Source organism: Rhinichthys klamathensis, unplaced genomic scaffold (genome assembly GCF_029890125.1).
Source record: "Rhinichthys klamathensis goyatoka isolate OS25496 unplaced genomic scaffold, OSU_Roscu_1.1 h1tg000352l_1, whole genome shotgun sequence".
In the NCBI taxonomy this organism is placed as follows: Eukaryota; Metazoa; Chordata; class Actinopteri; order Cypriniformes; family Leuciscidae; genus Rhinichthys; species Rhinichthys klamathensis.
Window position 1 is genome coordinate 956,475 of NW_026606863.1, and position 13,079 is coordinate 969,553.

A 13,079-nucleotide genomic window follows, 5' to 3' on the forward strand; every position below is an offset into this window, starting at 1 on the left:
TCTCACTATCCTTTATTAAGAACAGATGAAAGACTGAAAAACGTAGAATATGAACTTATAATCTGTTTTATTTCCATTTTAGTTTTTTAACAGTTTGGAATGGAAAACTAGTTTGCTGTTTTTAAAAAGTAGTAGTGCTATAATGGTACTGGTTTGCATCATACGAGGTATGCATTATGCAAGTGAACATTTAAACAAGTATCATTAAAGTAGCTTCATTGTTTATAAATGGTTGAGCACATTGCATTGTGGGATGCACTATTGCACACTGTGCTCTGGTTGCACATTTTGGCACTTGTTAGTGTTAGTAAGTCATCTGGGTATTTCATGCATATAGATAATTCACACACTGTGCACTGTGGAAATAACACTCTCACCTTTAAATTTGGGAGTGATTTCAGTTCCCAGTGTTTTGTGGTTGTTTTCTGTCAGTATCTCTTGCTTCGCTGGAGAGTGACGGCGTCCGTAGCGCTGACTGTTGTTTCTCTGGAGCGCGTGAGGAGGACTGATGGCAGTCGTCTAAGAGCAGATTGTCAGGGCTGTTTGTGTGATGTTAATGAACATCTGTGGCGTGTCTGCTGATGCCCCGTCAGGCTGAGAGCCACAGGATGGGCAGCGGAGCAGAGCATGCTGGGTACTTCACTCTTTGGCAGCGCCACGTTCCTTCTGGAGACTGAGAGAGCCTGTGACCATCTAGCTGGGAACCTTAACAGAAGTGAAATGTGGCATACGTGTTGAGGAAATTGTACACGTATCAGCTGGTTTATTCATGCTTACTGATTTTTTTTTTTTTAAAAATAGATTTCATTTTACAGAAGAAATTTGTTCACAGATGGTCAAAATGGCTAAATCTAAGCTATTCTAAATCAGAACAATGCAGATCGAACACAATTTTCTGCTTTTTGTTCAAAATGTTGCTTTTTTATGAAACTTACCCACATTCAAGTGTTGATTAAAAAAAGAAAGCTTGAAGCTAGAATAAAATGTTTCATGAAATTTTTATGAAAATGATCAAAAACGCTGGCGGTGGTTTGCAACTTTTTTTTTTAAAGAAACGCTGGTGGGAAAGTTAATATTCACAATTTATGAATAAAATATATTAGTGGTAAGATTTGTTGTTTGTATTTTTATGTAGTTTATATAAATTATAAATTGAATCTGAGTTATCATCACATGAAATCCAAACACCAGTCGACTGAGGAAAGACAGCTGTCCATCACTGCATCACGACTGTATATCCGAGATAACTTATCTTATAGCTAAATGATTTTGAGACATATGTTTCCTTTAGATTTCGTTGAGGGAGACAGGTTTAAAAACAGAAAACGCAAAGTGCTGTTAGAAACTTCGCTTAGACACCGTTATCTTTGTCTCTGCGACGTCTGTCAGCGCAGCGCGTTTTCTTAACATGAAGGTGAAACAATATAAACACGATAACCATATTCTGACTCGGCCTGTACGATAACTGGCGTGACCTGCTTTATTAGCGTTGTTTTTCTCTGTTTAATGAGCTTAAACGCTTTTGTTCTTTATATCTGTTGTTTACTCATATTGTTTAATGTTTTCAACTAAAAGAAAACCTTAAGATATATTTTAAGCTTGTTGTGTATATTGCCTAATCATAAGCCTGTTCAAAAATGGTGACAAAAACGTTAAAAAAAAACTTAAACGTAAAAAATAACGTTTTTCGTTAAACCTCATTTAAATAAACGAATATTCGATTTTTATGAGCTTGAATATTCGAATGCAGTATTTTTGAAAAATGCCCATCCCTACTTTGTACATTTATGTATGTGAAAAGTCATTAAAAGTTTGTGTTAAAACACCATTAAAACACCTTTGTAAAAATTATCCACACAAGTACTAAAAAGAATTGCTAATTGAAATTATTAAGAATTATTAAGCACACAATTCCCATCTCTATTCATCACTCTGGTCTAGATTTTGACCAATCATTTTTGGCTTTTGTTTGCATATTTCATTGAGTTTGTTGGTCACAGGGCTAACATTGTAAAGTTAAAGAGAGAAACGAGACGAAGGTGTGAGAGCTCTGGCTCAGATGAGTTTGATAGGGTATTGATTATAGCAGAAAGGACTCATAAAGCCGCCTCAAAGTGAGCGTGACTTATAGATGTGACCCCCACACCAGAGGTCAGTAATATGTTAAAGCCTTTAGAGTGGCCAATTGACCAGTTCATTAGGTTTCTAAAACATTACTGACCAATCTTACCTTCACAGCTGTTGCTGTTGCATATGGTCAAAGATTTGTTCTCATCTAATGCCTGCAAAATGAAGAATTGAGATTGAGAAAGTCTGCCAGTAGGTCATTAACTCACATTTAAGTGAGCAAATCTCATTAAACCATGTTCAGGCCACATTTCACCCCAGAATCAAAAGAATTTAGATGTCTCATTACCGCAATACAGTCGTTTTATTCTGGGTGTGTTTTTTATTATTATTATTTTTAATCTTATTTAAAGGTAATAGAAGTCCTTTGTGTTCAGATGGGTTTTAAACTGAATTTTACAGCAATTATACAACAATATAGTGAAATGCTATTGTTGGGGTCCTTGTAATGTGTACTGATGCTGTTCATTTACATATTAAGTTCTTTGTATAGTGCCAACGATTACTAAATCACAGTCCTGTTTGTTATTGGTATTCAATGAAGCTTCTCTTGTTTTAGTCGACTGTGAGTCAGACCTCCATTGTGCTTTTCTTTGCCAAATTTTATGCTGAGGAAACGGTTTTGTTGACTAGATTTAAAGAATAGCGTTAGCAGCTCAGATTGACCAATGTACTTTTTGGTTTTCCTTTCTGGCCATTCCAGTGCATTCAGGGCAGCATTGTTTGACTAAGCGTTCTTGCATCTGTTAAACAGCAGAAAACACATGCTTTCCTGTATTTAATCGTGGTGTTCATCATGTGATCCTCAGAAACATCAGCTCTTTCGTGGTTGTCTGTTGGTTAAGGCACTTGTCATCTGGCAGTCAGTGGTTTGTTTAAGCTGGAAATGTAAATGTAGCAGCTGTGTTTAATTTCCTGACGCTTTAGAGCTAGTATGATGGTTTTCGCTGTTCACTTTCTATGCTGAAGGCCAATGCAACAGTTGCACAAAAAGACTGAGAGCACCATGTCGCATTTAGTGAAACAAGTTCAGGGAGTCACAATGCAATTGCAAAACAATTCTTAATGCTTCTCTGTTTTTTAAGCAATGATTCGATAAACTAATTGGTAACACAATAAGGTCCTATTAGTTATTAATATTAGTAGGGCTGGTCCGACTCCGAATACCATTTTTTTGAGCTTCGAAGCCTCGGTAGTAATGAACATCGAATATTCGAAGCTTCGGAATCTCTATATGTCTGTCTGTCCGTTTGCATTTTGATTATTTCGAGAACCGTTCATCCAAACGACTTCACAAGGGAGTGCAGTGTCGTATTTGGTGCAATATAGATAGACAGGCGAGACGCAACACGTTCAGAATTAATAAAATTTTATTAAACTACAGAACATTAACTACATTAAACTCACGCGAGCAGAGCTTATATGCTCCGAGAACGGACACTGCACTAGTGATATAAAACACACACACACACACACACGTCTTTTAACTTAAGCAATATTTTTAATAAGGTAGTCTAATATTTTTCTCACTAACAAATTACTGACAAAGTAGGGTAGATTTAAATAAAGAAGCGGCGCGCCTCACTCAAGCAGAGCTTATGCTCCGAGAACGGACACTGCGCTAGTGATATAAAACACACACACACACAAGTCTTTTAACTTAAGCAATATTTTTAATAAGGTAGTCTTATAATATTTTTCTCACTGACAAAGTAGGGTAGATTTAAATAAAGAAAAACGAAATTTAAATAAAGAAAAACGAAATTTAAATAAAGAAAAACCAAAAATAAACGTGACGTCCCAGTAAAATCTCAAAGTCTCCTATATTTAGCTGTAGATTCATTTAGGTTGGTAAGGGTAAAAAGGATAAAACATTTTGTTTCTATTATTCTATATTCCACAATGTCAAAGCAACGCAGCTTAACCCAAAACACAAGCTCAGGCACTTCTGTCCACACACACTCCGCTGTTCTGCGCTCTAGCCAGAGAATACTCCCGTTGCAGGAACACGTTTAGGAGTCCAAGAAGAAGCAAATATATTTATTAAAGGGGTCATATAATGCCATTTTTGTACAAGCTAATATGATTCTTTAGGGTCTAAATTAAAAGTTTGTAATATACTTTAATTAAAAATTCTCATTAGTATTGTAAGAAAACACTTATTTTACCTGGTCAAAAACAGCTCTGTTTTCAGCACGCCGTTTCAGTGCATATGACTTTAAATGATAATGAGCTTTGCTCACCCCGCCTCTCTGTTCTGTGTACACCAGAGCTCTGTGCGTACACCATTTGTAACTCAATAACCATAACGCGTTGTTCAGTATAAACGTGGGATTATGAATTATATTGAGAACGTCACACATAGAAAACATGCCGTAATGTACCCTGAGTGTAAACCTTAGACGCATTCATTGTGAAGCGTGCAGCTAGCGATTTGCAAAGATTAATATATTAATATAAAGTTTAATAAAACGTTACACTCACTTCCGTTCTTCTGGAGATTCAGCAGGAACACGAATATCTGGTACCGATCCATTTTTCATGAGCAGCAGCTTAGCAAATCCAGCTTTATACTGATCCTCGTTTATAAAGCAGTCTGCTGAGAAATGATTCGCGCAAACATGAGAGCATTGACGTTGCTCGTGGGGAATATTCCCTTCGAAAACAAACTCAGCCACTGCGTCTTCAGCGGTTCGGATTTAGGAACATTAAAATGACTGTGTTCGTTATTACACCCAAGAACAGAACACCACAATCGCTCAGACGCCATTCTGCTCATAGACAGTGCTCCAGCATATCCACAATGACCGCGCCGGTCCGCGCAGACTATGATTGACAGCTCTCTCATGGATCTGATCTCACCCGCGAGGGCGGGTCTGTGTTGAGACGCTCCTGTCAATCAACAATCGTGACACAGTCGAACGGCTCGATTTGAGGCAGGGGAAAACATATAAGGAGATTAAAACAAAACCACTGGATGGATTTTTATCATTATATGATGGTTGTGTACAGGCACTGCCAACACACATTTCAGTACAATCAACTTGTAAAAGTGCATGCACCATTATATGACCCCTTTAAGTAGATATAACAAAGTTATGTTAAGTATTTTTTCACCAGATTTTATAGTGTAAAACATATTCAAGTGCGAATGAGAACCGTTTCGAGGGGGATGCCAGGTGTGCAAAAAAAAAAAAAGAAGAATATTCGAATGTCACATTTTCAAATTGAATACCAGTTAATGCATTTAGTGATGAGCAATACATTTGTTCCAGTATTTATTAATCTTTGTTAAAGGTACACTATGTAACTTTTGGCCCTCTAATGGTTAAAAAACAAAACTGCATGCATATTGCGGAAGGACATTGTATTGGTTGTGCTTCGGCTCTGTGCGGATGAATGTTGTTCTCCAACTGCTCATAAAACATTCACTACTTAGGAGATATAGCCATGTTAGATGGAAAGGATCTCAAGCTGACTGGGTGAAGACGATACTGTAGTTTAACCCATAAACAGATACAGTACTTCCTTCAAAATAAATTCCAGCACAGCGCTGCAACAACCATTTATGAAATTTCACAATAGATAATGCTTTACAGTGTTTATCTGTTCAATAAAAAACGCCATCATCTCCGTGTCGCTTTTACAACATTTCAAATGCTTCCGTTCTCGCCATCTCCGAAAAGCCAAACTTATGTTGATTCTTGTTTTATTACGAGCTCTGTCACACTCTGTTTTTGCCAGCAGATTCTCCTGTGTTCAGCGTTTGATTCCCCGGAGATTTAGCGGCACCATGTCAATCTTTCTCACTCGTTGTGACAACTAACCCCTGCCTCTCTAACACACACACACACTCCCACACCAGACATGTGTCAAAGCAGCCGGAGCAACTTTACTCTATTTACAGATATGACTAGACTCGCACGGGCGAGTGACACATGATGCAATTTCCCGCCAAAACCATCCTGTTAGGTCTCAAATATAATGCTCTCAAGAAAAGTCCAGATTGTGAAGGAACAACTGGCTGTTGTTAGCAGAAACCAATCATCCCAATCACTAAACTCTAATTCTTTGGGATATGAAGAAACCTGGACTGAAAAGAGTATTTAGCCGGGGTCCTGGCTTGTTTCAGCTGTGAAGTCTCCAGGTCATGTTCTTGTGGGTGTCTGGAGGTCTAATGACACAATCAGTAGCCTTGAGAACCTTTGTGTCTGTGTTGGTTAAGATGTTATGTGAGTGGGTGTGTGGGTCGGTTATCTCTCGGCCTGTTCCCCTCTTTAGACGAGAGAGACGGGTCGTCAGGGTCAGGAACACAGAGCCGATCCACCTACACATGCTATTCCTGCTCTTACTGTCATCTTAAGATAAATAAAAAATGAAGCATAATGTAAGCTTGGAGCTGAAATGTGCTGGCCGACTGTCAGTGCAGTATATGTAAGGTTCAATTATACTTTAATCACAGATTATGAGAGAGATACCGCCATAACTGGAGCGTTAATGGTGTGTTCACATGGAGATGAATGTCTTCAATTATTTTTCTCAGTACAACAAAATACATCTGGCCTTGTCTGCATGGTGCAATCTGCATGGAGAATCTTGAGTAATTTACTCAAGTAAATTAATTAAAGGTGATTTGGTGATTCAAATGGATGGCAAAAGTCTACTATAAATACGATACTATATATACATAATTAGTGGTCGACCGATATATCGCCACGGCGATAAGTTTTTCTGATTGGCCGATGTGTTGGAAGCGGGACTTTTATTTTGACGGGCGGCGCTGAGAACACCAGCACCTGAGAAGAGAATGGCAGCGCCTGATCACACAGCGCTCACTCACATTCTCCGTCTTCATTAGTTTACGATCTCTGTCAGTCAGTTCTAAAACTTTGTTAGACAGAACCGGTGGCTACAGAACTGGTCAAAGAAAGTAAATGGTATGCGAAAAAGTAATACGTTTGCTTTTATATTATTTGTAACCGAAAAGGCAAACAATCAGACTAAAATACTTGCTCATTTACGTCAACGTTCAGCAAATGCGCATCTACATAATTTAAACAAATCTCTGAATATCTAATAAACATTTCACAAACCTTGCAGATTTAATAGAATCCAGCTGTGATATCTTGTGAAGTGTGCATTTGTAGCCGGCATAAACGTGTGACTGCGAATGACGGTCGTGTGAAGTGAGTAAATGCGAACAGAAGATCAGCTTCACAGGAGACTCGATCGAAACACTTTAAATCCTTCATTTTAAAATATGCTGTCCTATATCTAGTGGCCCACTGTGTCATATTCATGTCGTTTTCACTGTGTGCTGCTGTATGTACAATTAGCGTTACCTTGTCAAAAGTCAAAGTAAAAAAAAAAGTCTTTATTTGAAAAAATATGATTATCAGGGATTACTGATTAATTACCAGATTACTGAGTGCCCTGTTACAGTGTTTACTTACTTTTTATTCCCATATTCATATATTTTTAAACAATTACTTTATTTGTGAAAAAATCTGTAATAGGATTGCAGATTCAAGAAGTTGCCATCTAAAGTATGGGGCCTAAGCATGTTTATTTTAAAGATTTTAAAATATTTATTAAACTTATCAAATTTATTAAATATTGATTTATATAAACATAAAGTGTGTGTGTATGTATATATGTATATGTATATGTATATATATATATATATATATATATAAATATCGGCCATCGGCCACCCTGCTCTCTAAGATATCGGCATCGGCCATCAAAAAACCCATATCGGTCGACCACTATACATAATATACTATATACTGTATACATATCTACTATATATACATACATCTGTATGTTTACATACACTGTTTTTAGTTTACCAATTTCATGGAAACATTTTTTTTACTTTCTGAATGTTCAATAAATACCTGAATACAACATAAAACAACTTTTAATTTGAATAATGTATTAGTTAATGTTGAAGTTAAGAATACGGGTGTTTCCAAAATACACGCAGCGTAATTGCGCGTCTGCGGTTAAACACTTAGCTCAGAATCGCTAATCCAGAATTGGATCGATAAGGTGTGTTCAGTAGGATTATAGCTTTTTGCTTTTGTACAAAATTTTGCATTAAAAAGTGAGAAATTTCACTTAAATTTAGGGCTGCACGATTAATCGCAATGAAACCGCACGTGATTTGGCAAAGCCTGCGATTATTTTATGCGCAGCTTGTCAGTGCAGCGGCTGATCGGTAGTAAATGCTTCTCCATCTGAACACCAGAGGGCGTCTCACACACACACACGGCAAATCATCTGAACTCCAGAGGGCGGCTCACACACACACACACACACCAAATATGCCTGCAGAAGTACAATAACACACATCATTCCAGGAAATCCCTATCGCTGTAGCTGATTAAACAGAACATTGAAATGCTTTGATTGATTTATTAAATATTGTCTTTTGTTGGATAAGAGGTTCATAAATGCTTCATGTTTGGAAAGATGTTTGACGCGTGTTGCTTTTTCAAATGCACGTTATAAGCGACTCAAACTCACAGTGCTTTCAGATAGAGCAGCGTTTACTAATGATCACAGAGCCGTACGTCACTGACAAGCTGCACATAAAAAATAATCGCAGCCTTTGCGATTTCATAATCGCAATAAACCAAATCGGTCTTCAGAAATATTGTAAAAAATAATTTTTATAGACTTTCCATAGCTGCAGGGTTCTCAAGTCTCACGCATTGGCCGTGAGACACACGCAATTCAACCAGTTCACACGCTCACACGCCACACCGTGTATATCTCACGCTGAAAAGGCAATGCCAACCAAGTTGTCCTGCAAGCTTTATATATAACGTTGTATACGAGGCGCATGCACACAAAGATAAGTTTCCTGCCGCCAGCCCGTCCGCATCTCGGCCAGATTGCGTTCGTTACTAGGCAACTTATAGACGCGCGAAGTCCGCGAACACACACGGAAGTTCGGCCACCGCGACATCGCGCGAACACACGTCGTGATGGAGAAAGTAAGTTGGAAGAAAGCTCGCCTAACATTTTTAGACTAGAACATTTAATATATAGCCCATCGTATACATTATTGATGCAGTCAAAAACTCTACAACTGCTTTGCAACCAGGCCAAAAGCTTTGGCTCAGTTTGGCTAAGGAAATGTTATTGGGTATGGGAAGGAATGAAGATGTATTTCTTCAGTTTATTTTAAATTCTATATTATACTGTATTAATAGTATTTCTAGTTACATTAAGGCTAAAGCAGAGTGCTCTTGGTAATATTGTATATCCTGTCAAAACATACATTAGCCTAATCATTGCCATTGCATTTGTATTTTTCAAAGATGTCAGGGGAAAATGCAAAAATATTTGTTTTTTCAAACATTTTTGAGCAATTTGTTATATATTTGTAGCCTAATTTTGAAATATAACATTAAAGAGTAGGCCTATATTTGATGTGATGAATTGCTCTGTCATTTATCAGATTTACCAATGGTTATAATTTAAATTTTTGCTGGTTAATTATGAACAATGGGTAAAATTGGGGGTGGGGCTAGGTGGGGGCGGGGCTCCATTTAGGCCCCTCCCCTAACCGCATGTGATCTCACTCCAAGCTTTTGATAAAACTTGAGAACCCTGTAGCTGTAATCAGAGAGCTTTTTAGATGAATGATCTGTAATGGTCTGATAATGATGCATTTTAATGCCAAACAGTTTTCATATTCCATATTCAGACATCATTACACCCTCAGTACTTGCTGAAAGCTTAATTTTTCTTACTTGTCTGACTTTACCGGTTGTAATCGTTTGTCTCCTAGAAGCATTTCAATTTTAGAGAGGTTTACTGCGGTATACATCATCATGTTTGGTATCCAACATGCGCGGTTTTATTATGTAAAGTGAATGGAGTCATGCACCTGTTTTTGGCTCGTTCAGTTTGTTGACTGGAACAACGGGGATTTAACACACATTTCAGTCATTTCTCCAGTACTTTTGTCTGACGCTTTAGAATAAGCACAAGAAGAAAAGGATCTAGGACTCTAGGGTTCTTGACTTAATTTCAAAGAACCCTTTCTGCCAAAAAGGAGAAATGTCTTAAATATAGGGATGCACAATATATCGGCCACCACATCGGTATCGGCCGATATATGTCCAGTTTTAAATGTTATCGTTATCGGCCTGATAAGAAAATTTGGCTGATATATTAAAGCCAATAAATAATGGATTATTTCCTTCAGCTGAGACTCTTCAGATGCGCACTGTTCAACATGATGGTTTTAAAATGCTTGAAATATGATTGGAATCACTTCAAATAGGAAAATGGGTGGACATTTTTCACCACCTGAGCAAAAACAGTCTTTATACCTGACCTGTACAGCATAGCCTAGGTAGATGCACGTTTTTAACATGCACTTATTGGTATATTTTTGAAAACAAGCAGTTAAGAAGTCACTAAATTAAGCACATTTTAGGTTACGTGAGATTTTTATTTTATTTTATTTTTTACAGTGCTTAACTGTACCAGTCTTTAACAAGAAATTCAATAAAAAATCATTTACAAAATCTTCTGCAGGACAGTTCAATTCTTTACAATATAATATAGTATGAAAAAAAATTAAGCTGTTACACTGATGATTTAATGTAAATTATTTAATTGTACAAAAACACTTTATGGTTTTCCCAAATCATTTCAAAGTTAAATGATTGTTTATTGCTTATGAATTTCCAATATTTTGTTTAGCAGGGGGTTTCAAACGTTTTAAATGGCAAGGAGGCCTAAACAATAATACCCTTGTGAGATCAATTCTTTATTAGGCTTATAATATAATAAAATATAGGCATAATATAATATAAAAAAACAAATTTAAGTATTTGAAGTGATATAATATATCAGTTTAAATGCTTCAATTTGTTTTCATATTATAGGCTATTATTATAATATGAAAACAAACTGAAGAATTTAAATAGATCTAATAGCTAAATATTTTGAAGAAAAGTAAAAATGTGAACTCTTTTATAGTAATCTAAACATCCCTGAACCCCCCTCCCCCCAACACACACACACACACAAATCTATTTAAAATAATGTATGTAATGTATTTTGAGTTTGCACTGCACGCGGGTGGGTGTGTAATTGTTACCGTTCTGTGCCCATCATTCGTTATTTCCACCACTTAATCAAACCACTCTTCTTTTAAAACATGATGATGTGATTTTATTTCACGTCTTTGTGTTTCTTGTTGCCTCTCTCGTATTGAGCTATTTGGTCCGCAACCATGACAGTATTCTTACCACGACTGATTTGGCTCACTGGCTGCAACTCACACGCGCTCATATCGTTCATATCGTTCTCTCTCTATGAAACCTGTAAACTGCATTCATCGGTTTTTACTCTATAGCGATACCAACTCTATAGCGGTTGACCAGAGCACTGCAATTATTTCTCGCTTAAACTACAATCAAATGGATTTCCCAACACATTTCGTGTCTGTCCTCTGCGCAGCATTTTATTCTTTCTGTGCGGTTGCGGCATCAGAAGTGCATTCAGCTTAGAGTGAACATGGAGTACAACATGTGCTGTCATATAAGCTACATAAAATTATAATTGTGTGTTTGGGACTTGGCTTTTAATGGTGAGACTTTTGTTTTTGTAATCAGGCTCTCAAAAATGATATAAAAATTTGGATTTAGATTTATCGGCCAATATATCGGCTATCGGCTTTAAAATATAAACAATTATCGGTTATCGGTATCAGCCAAAGATTTATATCAGTGCATCCCATAGACTGTAAAAAAAATGGACAAGGCGTCTGTGACGTCACCCATAGACTTTCTGAATAACGATTTTGAGGCCGTTTATGGGGGGTATGGGCGGCGCCATCTTTTGAAAATCTTGGGAAATCCTAACCCCGCCCACCTTCTGGCCAATCCATATATGGGTAAAAGGGCGGGCTTTGTGTGAGACTGAGCCGGCCGGTGGACGCGCCTCTTCAGCCAAACAGCCTCAGCTATCTGTAACGTTACAGGATCGACTGGCAGACTAGGCTACTTTTTACAGTCTATGGCTACTACATTCACTGCAATATTAGATCTCATTAAACGACAAATTAAACACAATGTACTATTTAAATCGATTGCTGGACATCGGTATGTTATTGTACATAGGTACATCTGATTTATGATTTAGCATTGTATTAGCCTCCCAAAACCCCACCTGTCCCTACCTCGGACGCTAACTTATCTGAGGCGATTTAATGCTAACTGTTGCAGTGGCACTGCCCACAAACATTGATGCATAATAGTGCTAACTACGTGAAATAGTAGTGGAATGTCACTTACCGTAAAAAATGGAGCGAAGTACTCTTACAGTGAGTGTCGGTTAGTGCAGTTTATAGCAGAGCAACCCATTTTATGTACGATATTTCAATACAAATGTTCAGAAAGGATACAGAGTTGGTATGATGTGTTGTGTCAGATCATGGACGAGACATCAAATTTCAGGAATTCCACTCGACGCAGCACGTTATCAGCTGTCAATCAAGCTGTCAATCAAAGTTAACCACGCCCTTACTTGTCATACATTTTATATCTAAATACAATCTAAACTAACGAGTTAGAAAAAAATTCACCCCCCTCACAGTTGTCAGGCACTCGGAACCTATCGAAAAAATACAATAAAAGTCCATGGGACCAACCTGTAAAAACATGAACTTATGCTGTGAAAACGGACATTTTAACATGGGGTCTATGGATATTTGCTCCCTTTTGGGACCTCACTCTAGCGGATTTTCGATGTATTGCAGTTTTTCGCACTTCCGGCTAGGCTTCATTTTTCAGATTAGAATGTTGCCGCTTGGTGCATCCCTACTTAAATGATTGCATAATACTTAAATTTTTAATAGGTTGTTTATTTTTATTTTCAATTGCTAAAGTATGTTTACAAACTGTTTAGTTCATAAAAGTTGA

General features: G+C 37.3%; 1 protein-coding gene across 3 annotated transcripts in view; it reads left to right on the plus strand.

Moving 5' to 3' along the window:
* The window catches only part of arid4b (AT-rich interaction domain 4B), a 141,580-nt gene that overhangs the window by 40,021 nt on the left and 88,480 nt on the right, over positions 1-13,079 (plus strand). The gene's annotated exons all lie outside the window — the stretch shown is intronic.